A 16,540-nucleotide genomic window follows, 5' to 3' on the forward strand; every position below is an offset into this window, starting at 1 on the left:
AGTAACTGTCTTTTTATATGCCCTAAATTCACACTAAACAAATATATGCATTTACAAGTTGATCTAACTCATCCTCATGACACTATGCCCATGCTCACATCGCACATCGTCATCAAATAGTGCCTTGACTTAATGGTCACCAACAACTAAGCCTGTCTATTGCTGTTCACAATGTGTTGGATAAACGTGCAAGTCCACAACACTTGAATGACATACATAAATGCGCCGCAAAGCGTCTCCAGATGTTAATTTCACCGTTAGAACTACGTATATGTCAATGATAGACGCCTTCTTGCTAAAGATATAGACGTCTGGAGGAAGATGAGACGAGTCACACTCTGCATCATCAGACCACGAATGTATTTTATCATGTCACACAGCCAGTGTCACTCCATCCAAGTAAACTACACATTGGCATTATGTTGAACCTTCTTGACTTCTGTTATTACTTCAAAGTCACTATCTGGTGCTATGCCTACATTTACACATTTCAATTTAATGCCAGTCAGTTGATAAGTTGTGGTGAACAGCAAAATTCTGAAATGACTAAGCTGTGGCTCGACAAGTGGTGTAGACACTGGATATAGTGAAAACTCAAAGTATGAAAACAATTCTGCATCCAGACTCGTTTTCTGCTCCAATTTATCAGGTGTAACTATGCAACGCTGTTGGATCCATGATTTTTGCAGACATTGGCATAGCAGACACTCAAAATCTGGAAACAGTTGTGTCCTCCTCCAATACACCAGATGCTGCATCAAGTAGTCTGCTTGCGTGTTGAGCTGATTTTTGCTCCAATGCATCCAGGAGCCACTGCATGGATGGACAAATAATGAATGAAAACGAAGAAAACACATACACAATTAATAATAATAAACATTGAGAGAGAGAGGAAATGGTTAAAACTTATATTTGACCGTGCAGGCCAATCTTTTTTCTGTCCAGAAGTAACAGATGTCTAATGATTCTTCGTGATGATTAGCCTTCCACTGTAGTGTACAGAACATGAGTGTAAGGTCTGTATGATGGCTAGTAAGCTTGGACACTGTGGATGAGTGCTGGGGTTAGGTGACTGCAGTGCCACTAAAATTGGAACACCTGTTTTAGACTGACATTGTTGCAGGCTGCATCCATATACTTAAGTATACCTACCATCATGGGTCGTCTTCTTGTATTCTGATGTTGTCACTAAGGTATGGATCGTCATATCTGATTGGCATTTCAGATGACTGTGTTATGAGCCGACATCGATGACTATATTGGATTTTAAACACATTTGTATCCCTAAGTCAACCATAATGGGTCGCCATCTTGTATTTTGATAACGTCACTGGTGTCTGGATTGCCATCTTGGATCGTCACATCGGATGACTATGCTATGGACGCATCAGACGACTGTTCTATGGACCATCGTCTTGGACGGGTATATTGGATTTTAAGCTTTCTTAGGATCTTCGATTTTTACACGTGTCCATCTTGGTTTCTGTACTTTGCACGGATGACCTACTTTGACTGTGACGTCAGAGAAAAGCCCTGTAGAATACTGGAAATTTGACAGTTGATGGAGAGGGGAAAGAATATGCTTGACGATAGCCATGTGCTGGATGAAACTGTAAGAATCTATACCACATGCCCTGTCTCTTAGAAATTTCTTTTCAGGAGCGTGTACAAATATGTAAATTTTAATAATACCGAGTTTAAAGATTTCACTTTGTAAATATGCACAATACCATTGCAACTGTAGAGGAAAAAATTTCATAAATTTTGTAGTAAAATTCACAGTACGTACACACTATACTGTGTATAATCATTTCGTTCTGGATCGTTGGAGTCATTCCCACTGGCGATGGCTTTCTCCCATTCTGGTGTTCACACTCATTTACCCAACACAGTTTCGAGACAACTATATTGTCATGCTTCCAGGGAATTTAAGTTCCCCAAGCATTTCTGTTGCACTTTTGTATAGGCCTTATTAATCAGGATATTGTTCCCATGGCTATCGTGTCAGTGTTCTTAGTTAAGCTAAAACTGATATCAAAGTCATCCATTCGTTATCGTGACCTCCATACTTGCGTCAAATAATAATAATTTTGCAGCAAAAGCTATTTTGTCATCTTCTTCTGACACTGCTATCACCCAGTGAACACTACTTGACATTTCGCCATATTACAAAACACTGTAATAACTGCCGCACACAGTGACAGGTACTGGATTACAAATAGTATTCTCAATTACACAAAAAAAGTCGCACAAACTTGTAGCGAATAGCTGCATACATCATTACAACAAAAATCCAACACATCATTACAAAAGATGGTCCTTTACTTGTGTAACTTCTGACGGTAATAGCTGGTTGGAATTACCTTTTCTTTTACTTAGGCAGTTATGTATAGTTGCCTGTGCGGGACATAAAGTTCACTTGCAAGTGACATCTCTCATACGAAAAGACTCTGAGGCTATATTTCAATAATGCATACAAAACACAAGCAGGTAGTTTTAATACGCAAGCGATATTGCAATACAGAGAAGCATTACAGTGCGTATACCAAACACCACACGAGTTTCTTCTCACAACGCGTAAGTGTGATTACAAATCTGTCACTGCGAACGACAAAATTCGATCTCATACCCAAAATGAAATTGCCTGTATTATTATTTATCATAATACATAAGATTTCGAATGCAAAATACATGTGACAGTACTACCACATACAGTGTTTACATCAACATTCTTTAGACCAAGCGCGAGCATAGCTTGGGCCACAACTTTGTGTAAAACTACCGCGTTTAGGTCATACCCACACGAGTCAAATGTCGCTCAAAAATTGGACACACTTTGTATGAGAACAATGTACGGACGTCTCGCTACCCGTCCCTCGCTGGCGCTGCCTTCTGTTGTCAATTTCCAGAATTATTTTGAAGTAAACAGTAATGGAGAAATGGATGTAACAGCTACTGCCGCAAATGGCTGAGCCAATATGATCGCATTGACGGAATGTCGAGCATTTACTCGTTAGGTTTCGCAGTTTGCTGTTATTACAAATATGCCATGTTTGATAAATGAAGGACATATTTTGGAAGCTCAAGAGAAAGAAACTGCTCAATCACCCACCTCAGACTTTTTAAAGCATAGTCATACTTCCTGTCATCATTATTTTAAAATTTATAAACTATCAAAGAACTAAAGTAAATATAAAAAATTGATCTTGGGGCTTGGTATTTTTAGTATCTATTACTCTTGAATATAAATCAATTACATATTTGCCAGGAACGTTTCCTAGGCCCGATATTCTTCTAAGAGCCCAGTTTCCAAAGCGTTAAAGTGCCACAGCTACTGTTGTAAAATCCGATTACTTCCTCTGTATATTGTTTTTTCTAAGTGCATCTATTATATGTATACGGCAGTACAGTATAACTAACGTGAGAAGTGTGCAGGATTCTGGCATACGGGTGTAGCAACACGAATTCCCACAGTTGCTATTCTTGTCTCCCTGAGACAGTGAGTAACTGATGTGTTAAGACGCTTTGCATATAGACAGTGTAATAAAGTAATGACACACTTCACTTTGAATCTGGCTCTCTTGAGTCGTTTTCTTACAGATATTAGTTCAGTAGAATGTGATTCGTTGTGTACAAGTTGGCTCTTTCAAATATGCTTCAACTGGATTTTGGATATTGTAGTTTTCTTTATCAGTACCGGAGAACTGTGAGTCACATGTTTTTGGAATATCCCACTTTTTTTATAGCTGATACTGAACAGTAGTAGTACTGGGCTAAAGTCTTAACAGTATTACTCTACAGGGCACAAAAATGCAAATGTGTGGCTTTTTAACATTATGAAAGACAGTCTAAATGTATCAAACACTAACAAGTAGTGGTATTGCGTCAAAGTACCTTTGCTGACACTGGTCATCATCTGTCTGACAATCTTTAATTCTCATACGTTCTGGTAGTAAAATCTTGGTTCAAAAATCTAAGGTTTTTGTGGCAGAATATTATAACCTTTGTAGATTTAAATGTCACACTATGTTGCATGGAAACTACATAGCAATGGCAAATGCACAATTTAAAAAAAAGCAAAAGTCACCCTTTGTCTTTAAAAATTAAATCATTACTGCTTTTATAAGCAAAGGAGTCAGTGGCAGGGTGATAGTGCTCTGTAAATAATAAAGTGCGAATGGTTTTTCGATTCTCGTCATTACTATGGGAAATTCATATAAAATATGAATTGAGTTCTTCTTAACATTGACAGACAGACCATTAGAAGTGAATCAATCTAGAGCTTCTTTGAATATAGTATTGCAGCGTTCTCTAGACTGAATTTGGGTATTTCTCTATCATAATGGTTGTTTCATCTGCAAATAGGGTGAAGTGTCCTTTTTGTGTCATACACCATGGCAGATTATTGATAAAGATTAGGAAAAGTAAGGGACCAAGCATCGAGCTCTGTGATACTCCACATTTTACTGTGCCACAGTCAGAGCAGGTGGGTGCCAGTGCAGACTTATTCAATACTACCTTCTGCCTTCTATCACCTGGATATGATTCGAGCCACATCCCTACTTTTCCATGTAAGCCATAGTGCTCGGCTTTTGTATATAGGGTGTTTGGAGGCATAATAACTGTACGATGAATAAGCTTTGTAGTACTTCATAGCTGCACTTGGTTTTACTAAGTGTTATCTGTCGTTCATGAAGTATTGACGTTAGTTTCCTAATTTTCCCAGCCCAGCCTCGATTTCGATGATTTATGACTGCAGTCTGCTTAGCAGGTTCTTGATTGCCTGTTGTCTCGTGACCTTCCAGTATGGATACACCTAGTTTTTCTCTCATATGGCCTTTGTCGGGGAGAAAGCTCTCGGGAGTAATCCGTTTGCTTCCGTCTTCTGTGCAGCACGGCCTCCTCCGCTGCTTCCAATGAATACTGCATAAACACGGCGAGTGTTGCGTCTGTGCCTTCATCATCTGGGTCTGGCATGGTGGTGACTGTCGCGTCCAGTTGGCATGGTGAGACTTCTTGCGACCCACTGGTGGCGCCACCCCATCTGTGACCAGGTCAAAGATCACTGATAGATGATATGACGATAGATCCACATGTGTGGTCGTGACAGCGTCGTACGCGACCATATTGATGATCGCTACGTCCAAAACATCTGGAAAACCGTGACGTGGATACTTCTTTTTCTGAGATGTCTTCTATCACATATCCTTTTTCCCTGTTGCCCATGAACACTGGTAGCCAATTACTACCGTCAGTTTTCCACCAGGCATAATATAGGCTTTTGACAGAAAAACCAGGTATATCAGGAATGACGGTCATGACACACTATATTCGCAGCACCAGCAGTCTGCTGCTGGTGGTGGTCACTCGTGAGTTCCACACCCAATGTTTGGTGTAGAGGCCGCGGCCAATAAATAGGTTGCCCCAAATGAACAGTATAGCGTTGAAGTCTCTCGGTTGCAGAAGATATTTCGGCTGACAGTACACAGCAGTCACTTGGCTCACAGAAGCGCTGACGGCGACGGCTGTTGCTTTCAGTGTAGACTATTGGGAAACTGTGCTGAGAGTTGACGCAGCGATGTTCTCACGTGCACCGCCATCCCGCCACGCTCCATTTCCCTGTCTGTGCAGTAACACTGGAAGTTTGGTGCACGCACGTTTACTCCACGATTGAGTCACGTTTCAGTGACCAGAAAGACGCCCACAGCCTCATCAAATCAAGTGGCTCTGAGCACTGTGGGACTTAACTTCTGAGATCATCAGTCCCCTAGAACTTAGAGCTACTTAAACCTAACTAACGTAAGGGCATCACACACATCCATTCCCGAGGCAGGATTCGAACCTGTGACCGTAGCGGTCGCGCGGTTCCAGACTGAGGCGCCTAGAACCGCTCGACCACCCCAGCCGGCCACAGCCTCATCCCACAGGAACTGCCGAACCTCGACCACGTGTGTCCTTACACGGTTTTCATTACACACGCAAATGGTGAGGCCCAGGAGTGGAGTATTAGCCATGTCTGGGCGTTGTAGCTGCTGCTGTGGTGTTGGCCTGGGTGGCTGGTTGCACTCCAGCTACACTAAGCTGCGGAATCTGCATGATGAGCTGTTTGAACTCGTTGAACATGGTCCTGAGAGTAGTAGGGCAAAGCAGATGTCACCCTAATCTGCATTGTTCCCAAATTTATTCAAGATGGCTGATCCAAGATGGCGGCTACAGACGTGACAACGTTGCAGTGTAGTCATGGCAGGAAAATAGGTCAATTGGGCTACCTCCACTGAGCTAACTCCTGCCTCCCCTCCCCCTCCCACCCCCTCCTCTTCACCGTCGGTAAATTGGTGGGAAAAAGACTCAGTCTGTGCTGGGCTTCCAGATAAGATGAACATGTCTTCATTTTGTATGCATTGTTTATTTAAACAAGCCCCTCCTCGCTTTCCTCCCCTCTGCCATCTGGAAATTGGAGGGAAAAGGACACAGTCTGTGCTGGGGTGCTGCATAGGACAGATGTAAATCTTTACTCTGTATGGATTGTTTATTTAACAAATTTGAGTTTTCGTATGCAGTAGCTCCATACAGTGTGTTCACCTTGAGGTCCAGAGTCCAACTGATCTAGTGCACAACACCACCACCAGAGGGTGCTGTCGGCATTCCCCTCCCCCTCCCCTTCTGTGACGTAGTCCAAGATGGCGGTCTGGGGAAAATGGTGGGAAAAGAACTCGGTTTATGTCTAGCTAGTGGACTGGGTGGATGGTCGTTATTGTTTACTGTGTTCAATGTACGAGAGATGTCTTTGCTGGAGAAAGAGGAGTTTAACAGGTATATCAGCCGTAATCATGCAGCTGAGGACTGCATCCATAGCCAACTGCAATATTTCTGGAAAGCAATGATATTTGGTGAAGACAAATACACTTCTTCAAATAATGCGGATGCAGCAGGATGGGGCAAAGTTATACTTCGCAACTCATTCTGATATGTGGGTGCGCTGTAGCTGTAGAACATTCGATAAAAGTCCAGTCAGTCTTCCAAAGCGCAAGAGGCAAGACGTTCACCCTAAAGTTTTGGAGTCCACGGCACCACCACGTGGTAGCCGCGGGGACGGCTGAGTACTTCCTGCCGTGCTGGAAATACCTGCAGCCTCCCTCCTTCCCATTCGCCATGCACGGATACCCTTTGTCGTTGAACATGAACTGCTTCAGGACTCATTACCTCTGATGTTCAAGCAATGTTCGGAATACTGTCACATACATAACTGAAGATGTCACAAGAACTACATACACCACTGCACAAAGAGAGACAGAATTATATGCTTTATTCTGAGAAATGCCACCACCGCACTTGCACATGCACTCTAAAAGAAAGATCGCGACACATTTGTGAAACCATCGCTGAGACACTTTGCGCGCTTTTGTGGGAAAATCCCTTGCCTTTGAGCACAAGCTGCTTCAGGAGTTACTAAATCCAGTTGAATATGTCTCTAAATACACTTTCAACAAGATCACTGCACAGTAGTTTGCTTCAGTTTTGCAGTGTATGCCATCTCACTTGAACACAGACTCTAAAAAAAGATGGCGGCACACTTGTGAATCCTCTCAGTCTTCCTCCACTTATCTGGAATATTTGCGTGCATAAACAAATTAGGTAAAGTGTTTAACGCCTCAATACATCTGAAAATGTTGTTTTAAACAGTTTGTTTCAAATAGACTCGCACACAAAACACTGTTCTGTCTTCCCAGGTGCACATGGAATGGAAATACATTACAGCAAAATACACTCGGAAAAATACAATGCGCAGGCATATTGTTTATAAATTGAAACTAAAATAAATGAGCGCAAATACACTGCATAGAAACTCTGACGACGATCCTACATCAAGTAAAAAAATATTGTTAAATATACTATCACAGTAGTTTGTTACTCAAGGCACGATTGTAACTCGGGACCCACAAAGTTGAGACGCTCCGTCAGCGGCCGCAGCTCGCAAGCGGCGTTTCCTGGCCGGACCCATGAGCACGCGAAAACTGTGGCCGGGCAGACCAGCACCAACTTGCCCTGCGCGCTCAGATCAGCATTCATCGGTAGGTGGGATGGAATGATGCACTCTTATTGGCTCCTGAAAATGCTACTCAGGACTTTCGATCATCCGCCCTGCCTGCTTAGTTTCCGCCAAACCATTGTGCCTGTATAAACCCAACCCCTCCACACCGGGTTTCATTCTGCCAGCGTCAGTTCGCGAGTGTGTTCGTTCTTTTAGTAGCGTGTGGGTCCGTTTGTTGTTGAACATGAAGCTTTCGGCGACATCAAACACCGCACCGTTAGCGACAAACGAAGCAGACTTGTAGAAAAAGAATATGAACTGCCACAGAAGTAAATAATTTGTTTTTGTAAATATGTGGTTATGGTGTTGAAATCGGGGAAAAATTAGTGTGTTAAAGAATTCTCGTCGGTAATTCAGTTACTTTTCCTTCCAGGATTTTATCCTGGATTGCGAGGATAGACAGGGATAGGAGAAAGAGGCTGGGCCAAAGCGAACTCTCCCTGTCGAGGTCCAGCCTCCTGTGGAAAGTCTGCAACTAGAGCTGCCACGTGAGTGTTAAAAAACAGAAAATTTCATGTTAGTAGTAGTGTAATTTGTTTTTTATCGTTGGTTTATTACTTATTTCATACTTTTACTTGTTACAGCTAACATGGCGAAAATGCAGCTCGAGCTGGATACTGAAAAAACAGCAGCAGCCACACACGCTTTGGAACAGCCTCCAGCAGCGAATACACAGCGCCAACAGTGGCGTAAGTACAGCAAAAAAGAAATATCTATGTAGTAGTAGCTATGTAATTCTAATCATTTTACTAAGGTTTCAAGCTCCTCTTGATGTTCTTCCGTGTTTGCGATTCAGTGAAACCATACTTCCAAAACAGTGCAAGATTATATAGTGGTACCGAAGGTGGACCACATAATTTGCTTGACTGATTAAACATACACCCAAATGAAACAATTACACGGTGACATAAATACAGTTCACCCAAAAATAAAATTCACCATCGAGACACGAGAGGAAATGAAACTTAACTTCTTACACATTACCATACAGAGAATCATCAACAAACATAATTTTTGGATTTTCAGGAAACCTACAGCCACAAGTACAACCATTCACATCAACTCCAGCCACCCCCAAGAACACAAACTCTCAAGTTTCAACCAAATAGCCAGAGAGATTAGGTACAACACACAAATGATAAACAAACTGAACAAAAAAAAATTAAAAAGCAAATTAAAAGAGGACAAACCATGAACTAATCACCAGTCACAACAGAGAACCAAGAACACAAAGAGTACAGCGTGGCACGTACTTTAATACAGGAACAAAAACGTCCACAGGCCGGGAAACATACTGAAGAAACAAGTACTACAAGTATCAGATATTCAAACTGCTGAGGTCATCGGTCCTTAGACTTACATACTACTTAAACTATCTTAAGCTAACTTATGCTAAGAACAACACACACACCCATGCCCGAGGGAGGACTCGAACCTCGGGCGGGAACAGCCGCTCAATCTGCGACACGGCGCCTTCGACCGCGCGGCCACTCCGCGCGGCCTACAAATATCATTCCGCGGAAATGACACAGTACAGAAAAATCTAAGCACTAACAATGGTTCAAATGGCTCTGAGCACTTTGGGACTTAACATCTGAGGTCATCAGTCCCCTAGAACTTAGAACTACTTAAACTTAACTACACTAAGAACGTCACACACAACCATGCCCGAGGCAGGATTTGAACCTGCGACCGTAGCAGCAGCGCGGTTCCGGACTAAAGCGCCTATAACAGCTCGGCCACAGCGTTCGGCTTCTAACCATTAAGAACACCTCTGCAGACAAATTCTCCAAATCTGGAATAACAAAACAAAGCAAATTGCACATATTGTAACTCTTAGGCCTACAGCAGTTAAATTATTACAAATCTGATATTGTACTTTGCAGAAATAAAAATTTGACATACCGAAGGTGGCACATAGGTGTGGAAACATGTCTGGGTAATATAAAATTAAACTAATTCTGTTTAAGATAAGGCTGATTTTCAAAACAACCCAATATGTAATTCAAATAAAAAAATTGTTTCATCTAATTACAGCAACAATTCCAGAGGGGCTAAGACAGTTGTTTGCTTTTGTCTGTAGTACAGAAGGCTTGTCTTCTCTAACAAGTATATATATATATATATATGTGTGTGTGTGTGTGTGTGTGTGTGTTGTTGTAACAGGATGGATCGGAGGCGCCATATCGATTCTGACGAGGATAAGATACCTGAATGGGTCAGGGAAGTGGCCATAGATGAAGAGCTTCAAAGGCAGCATGACGTGGCCCTTTTAGAGGATGAGTTTCCTGAAGGGGTGGTAGAGATACCTGACAATGTCGATGAAATGTTCACGCCGTGGATCCAGAGCGTGAAAGGTAATTACTTTCCTTGCACCACAACAGCAAGCAATGTCTAGAACGTTGTACTTAATTGTGTTCGTTATTCTACAGCGGATGCGTCAGGGGGACAGTTCTCGCAATACGGCACGGCTCGGGTACCAGGGGTCGGAAGCCTATAACAACGAGGCGGGGTCCTGTGCTGCACGCTTTGCCAGCAAGGGCGCCGCGCGAGAAGCTACAGCCGATGCCGCCACAGCCACCGCAGCACCGCTCAAAGAGCTACCACCCCTGAGGCTACCGGCTCAGGCCTACAGCAGCAGCAGCAGCAGCAGCACCTGGCACCATCGCCACGGCCAGGCTGTTCCCACTGGCCTGACGCGACAGAGCCGCCTCATCCTCCCTCTTCAGAACCATCACCGGCAACGAAAGGTATGTGTGCCTCGGTGCATACCCTTGTGCAGCTCGCCGACTCCATCATCAACAGTATGGACATCTACATTTACATCTACATACATACTCCGCAATCCACCATACGGTGCGTGGCGGAGGGTACCTCGTACCACAACTAGCATCTTCTCTCCCTGTTCCACTCCCAAACAGAGCGAGGGAAAAATGACATCTTCACCCTGTAGTAGTAGTAGTAGTAGTAGTGTAGTAGTAATAGCAGTAGTAGTGGTATTAGTAGTGGTGAGATCCTGTGTCTGGCGACAGTTCCCTCTCTCGTTCTTTTAGTGAAGGACATCAGGTCAGTGACACCATATCGAAATTACAATACTTGGTGATCGCAGACGCCTTGGAGGAACGAATCTCGTTCACAAGGATGGAGAATTCGGCGGGAGGAAACCGCGACCCTGTCGGGTTTCTAAGCGCGTGCCTTCCTGTCATGAAAACAGAGCTGCTCAAAGAAGCCAATGGTTCGCGGTATCCCGCCAATAAATTCATTGCAGTATTCTGCGTCGAACTGTCGCCCCCCCCCCTCCCCCCCCCCCCATTCCCCAAAGTTGTCTCTGGCATTGAAGAGACAAGTCTATAACTCTTCGTTATCTTAGGGAGGAAAATTGCGCGATAACGTGGAATACGTAAATCACCGAGTGGTTTGCAGCTTGCATTGGCCCGGTTTTCCTAGATGGAAGTGAGAGGGCCAGCTAAAACACTCAACTGAATACTACACCTGGACATTCATAAACATGTCTAAGATCCGGTAAATGGAGGGTCTAGCTATATCAAGCTCCCTAAGGATTTAGCTAATAAGAGGGCATGCATTAATGCCGAAAATTGAAAAGATCAGCCTTCTGTTGCATGGTAAATCCTGGCTTGCAAGAGAAATTAGAATTACAGAGATGAACCTTAGTGTCCCACTGATGACCACAGATGTTAAGTCCCATAGTGCTCAGAGCCATTTGAACCATTTGAACTTAGTGTCCCAGTACATATCATGTAGGTGGTAACAGTCGTGGCTGTTATAATTTTTATGGTATCGATTTCACCGTCAAGATCCAGAACATACCTAAATTTGAGGCTCAGAATACTGGAAGATCGTTTCATGTTTGTGGCCTGGAAAAGAAAAGCAAGTTAGATGAGCAGGACAAACATGTTGTTGGCCCCTCTCCATTTCTCAAAATCTGCCGCTGAGCGTGAGATGCAGGTAAACATGCTGCTCTTCTCTGAAGGTGATAATTATCATTATGTTTGATTCAAAGATATGTCCTGCCTTCTCGCCTCCCAGCTGAGTACACATGAGGGTAACCAGCGTATGGCCTCAACGCCATTTCCCCAGAAAAGTTATTAGCAAAGTATCTAGTAGATTGTGCTTCCAAGAACCTGATACATATTATTATGCATACTGAGGAAGACAAATTCATAAAGTTTAAAAATGCTCGCCACCAGGAGCGATGCCCGTTTGTAGTGTACGCCGACTCTGAATACCTCCTCGCTCCTGTGACCCACAGTGAAGGTATCCCCACGACCTCACATACCACCTTTAGAGAAAAACACGTACCATATGCAGCAGCGTACCAACTTGTGTCGTCCTGTGATTCAAATCTTAACCACTGCAAATCTTATGTCGAGGATAACCGTGCCGTTTGACAGCACATTGAGCTCGAAAATTTTTCATGGATGGTTGATAAGCTTTACAGTGACAATGTTCTCATGACCAAATCTAAAGAGAACGAAGATTTGTATAGTAACGCAGTTGACTGTCATACTTGTGGGCTGCCGTTAGATACAAAAGCGGAAACTCCTCGTAGGAACCACTGTCGTCTCATGGGGAAGTTCTGTGGCACAGCTCGCAATACGTGCAATTTGAAGTACCATCTAGCAAGGCACATACCCGTTTTCTTCCATAATTTAAGCGGGTATGATGCTCACTTTCTAGCTGAGCACTTGGCCGATTTCGGTTGGGAGAAAAATCAGGTCAGTATCCTACCTGAGAGCGGCGAGAAATACATTACATTCTCCAAACGAATGACGCCAAGAGTTACGTTCCACTTCCTTGACACGCTACGTTTTATGCAGACACCACTTCAGAAACTCGTTGAAACTCAACCTCGGAAGGATATGCATATCACTAGTGCTGCAGCTCCTGACGAGGAAAAGTTTAGCTTCTGACTAGCAAGGGGGCTTTCCCATAAGAGTATGTGGATAGTATGCAAAACTCAACGACACCAGGCTGCCCGAGATAAATGCATTCTCCAGCAACCTTAAAAGCCATGCCATAAAGGATGCAGAGTATGAGCATGCCGTGGATATCTGGCAGGAATTCACCACTTTAGGAGAGTACGCGCGGCTTTACATGGACACAGACGTAAGCTTGCTTGCGGACGTTTTCGAGAAATTCTGGAGCCTATGTATGGCCACATATTCTTTGGATCCAGCCTTTTACTACGTCACTTGGGCTTTCTTGGGACACAATGCTCAAGAAAACGAAGTGCGGCATCGAATTACTGACTGATGCTGATATTCTTCGTTTCTTTGAGAGGGGGATCCTTGGGGGACTTTACCAATGTGTGGATAGGCATGCGAAGGCAAATAACCCATGGGTGTGTGACAGGTTAAATGCATCACTTGATTCAAGTAACATAATGTACTTGAATGTAAATAACCTATATGGGCACGCCATGCAGCAATCACAGCCGATTGGTGTCTTTCCTTGGGTGCCCAAAGACGAATGCAAGGAATCAGTTGGAAAATCATTGGAGGTGTGGCAGCTGATTCTGATGTGGGATATGTGGTGGTAGCCTATAGTTTGCGTGATGTGCATGCCGATTTGCCGCTGCGTCCAGAGCAACTAGTTCTGCGAGGAGGCTCCACCCCAAAACTGATGATAATGCTGGGGAATAAGCGGAGATACATTATTTATTATTGTAATCTCCAGCAGTGCCTCAGCTTTGGGATGGAGCTGGTTACAATCACTTGAGCTGTCTCCTTCAAGCAGTCTCCCTGGTTGAAGGAGTGTATTGATGTCAATGCGAGACAGAGAGCTTCCGTGACACATGACTTCAAGAAAGATTTTTATAAATTAATGAATAATTAAATTTTCAGTAAAACAATGGAGGATTTTGATTACAACCGAGCGGGATGGGCGGGCAGTATGGGGTAAGGAAATGCATTGTCATACCAAATTTTAAGCGGGTCATCATATTGAATAAGAACTTTGTTGCTGTGGAGATGGCGAAGACTGCGGTAGAGTTTATGAAACCTATTTATGTGAGGATGTGCGTACTACACCTATCCAAACTCCATATGTTCCACTTTCATTATGAGTCTGTGAAAACTCAGATCACACATCATAAAAGGTTATTGGCCTTATGAAAGACGAGGCCAATGGACTGCCGATTGTGGAGTCTGTAGGTCTGCGATTACAAATGTATGCGTATCACACATTGAAAGGTGCCACCCAGAGGTAGGGTAAGGTGTGATCATATCTCATCGAGAGCCCTCTATCGAAGAATATTTGCGGTGCCTGTACATCAGTGCTTGTGGTACAGCAGCACAGCTGCTGTGTATGGTACAGCAAACTAGTATTCAATCGAGCGTACACATTGTGTACACTCTGCTGCAGTCTGAAATCTGCCTGCCGCCTCATGATGATAAAGGGCATTCGTGATGACGGGACTGAAACTCTCCCATACTCACACTACTCACTTGTAGCAAGATAAGTGGTGGGGGACTCTGAGTTAGAGGGAGAGAACGAGAGACAGAGAGAGAGAGAGAGAGAGAGAGAGAGAGAGAGAGAGAGAGAGTCTGCAGAGTAGTAGTATGACCCTTTTACCATAGTGTAAGTAATAATGTGTCTGTGTGTGCCTGGTGTAAATATTTATTCATTTATGTGTACTATGTACGTGTGTATATATGCGAGCGCGCGCGCGCGCTCGCATATATACACACGTACATAGTACACACACACACACACACACACACACACACACACACACACACACACACCATGTATGGAAAAAAAAAGCTAAAAGGAAAAATATATCTATCTGCATGAATCAAAAGTTGACAAAGCTTTTAAAAAAGCTTAAACAAAAAATCTATTTACATTTATTTAAAAAAACATAAACAAATGAATGCTTGTATATTTCTTTATTCATATGCAACAAATAAGCGGCCTGTAACTATATATATCTATACCATGTCCGTCTTGTAAATAGAATGGTTTTTAAGTTTTCACCTGCTCCTAGTCATACAGGTCTGATGAGTTTTTAAGTGTGTATATTTATATAGCTCACAGTCCATCAGAATTATCATTATTATTGCAAAAATCTATTGCTATTGGGCTTGTTGAAATTATATTCCAAGTGTACACAGTCAGTCAGAATTATTGTAAGAGTTATGATACAAGGAATGTGGATTTTAGTTGTAGTAGTAAAAACAATATCTCGGAATTAGTTTTTAACATAGATTTATACACCTGGAAAAATTGTAAATATTCTCATCCAGTGCTACTGAGAAAAAAAATTGTAAAAAATATTCTCAACCAGTGTTGCTGTTGTAGAGTGTCAGTTAAAAGTATTCTATATTGGAATAGCAGAGTCAAATTGTACCTCAAGAACTATATTGTACCTCAAGAACTGAATAGTAATCTCAAGAACTGAATTATAATCTGAAGAACTGAACTGTGTTTGTGTGGACTGAATGAACGAAAAATGTCGTTACCATATGTCTTTGTTGTTGTTATTAACAAAAAAAACATATCGCCCATTGCATTATGTATGTATATCTACATCTACATCTACATCTACATCCATACTGCACAAACCACCTGACGGTGTGTGGCTGAGGGTACCTTGAGTACCTCTATCGGTTCTCCCTTCTATTTCAATCTCGTATTGTTCGTAGAAAGAAGGATTGTCGGTGTCTCTCTGTGTGGGCTCTAATCTCCCTGATTTTATCCTCATTTTATCCTCATGGTCTCTTCGCGAGATATACGTAGGAGGGAGCAATATACTGCTTGACTCCTCGGTGAAGGTATGTTCTCGAAACTTCAACAAAAGCCCGTACCGAGCTACTGAGCGTCTCTCCTGCAGAGTCTTCCACTGGAGTTTATCTATCATCTCCGTAACACTTTCCCGATTACTAAATGATCCTGTAACGAAGCGCGCTGCTCTCCGTCGGATCTTCTCTATCTCTTATATCAACCCTGTCTGGTAAGGATCCCACACTGCTGAGCAGTATTCAAGCAGTGGGCGAACAAGCGTACTGTAACCTCCTACTTTTGTTTTCGGATTGCATTTCCTTAGGATTCTTCCAATGAATCTCAGTCTGGCATCTGCTTTACCGACGATCAACTTTATATGATCATTCCATTTTAAATCACTCCTAATGCGTACTCCCAGATAATTTATGGAATTAACTGCTTCCAGTTGCTGACCTATTTTTATGTATTCGCAGCACATTGCACTTGTCTACATTGAGATTCAATTGCCATTCCCTGCACCATGCGTCAATTCGCTGCAGATCCTCCTGCATTTCAGTACAATTTTCCATTGTTACAAGCTCTCGATATACCACAGCATCATCAGCAAAAAGCCTCAGTGAACTTCCCATGTCATCCACAAGATCATTTACGTATATTGTGAATAGCAACGGTCCTACGACACTCCCCTGCGGCACACCTGAA

Source organism: Schistocerca serialis, chromosome 1 (assembly GCF_023864345.2).
Source record: "Schistocerca serialis cubense isolate TAMUIC-IGC-003099 chromosome 1, iqSchSeri2.2, whole genome shotgun sequence".
Lineage (NCBI taxonomy): Eukaryota > Metazoa > Arthropoda > Insecta > Orthoptera > Acrididae > Schistocerca > Schistocerca serialis.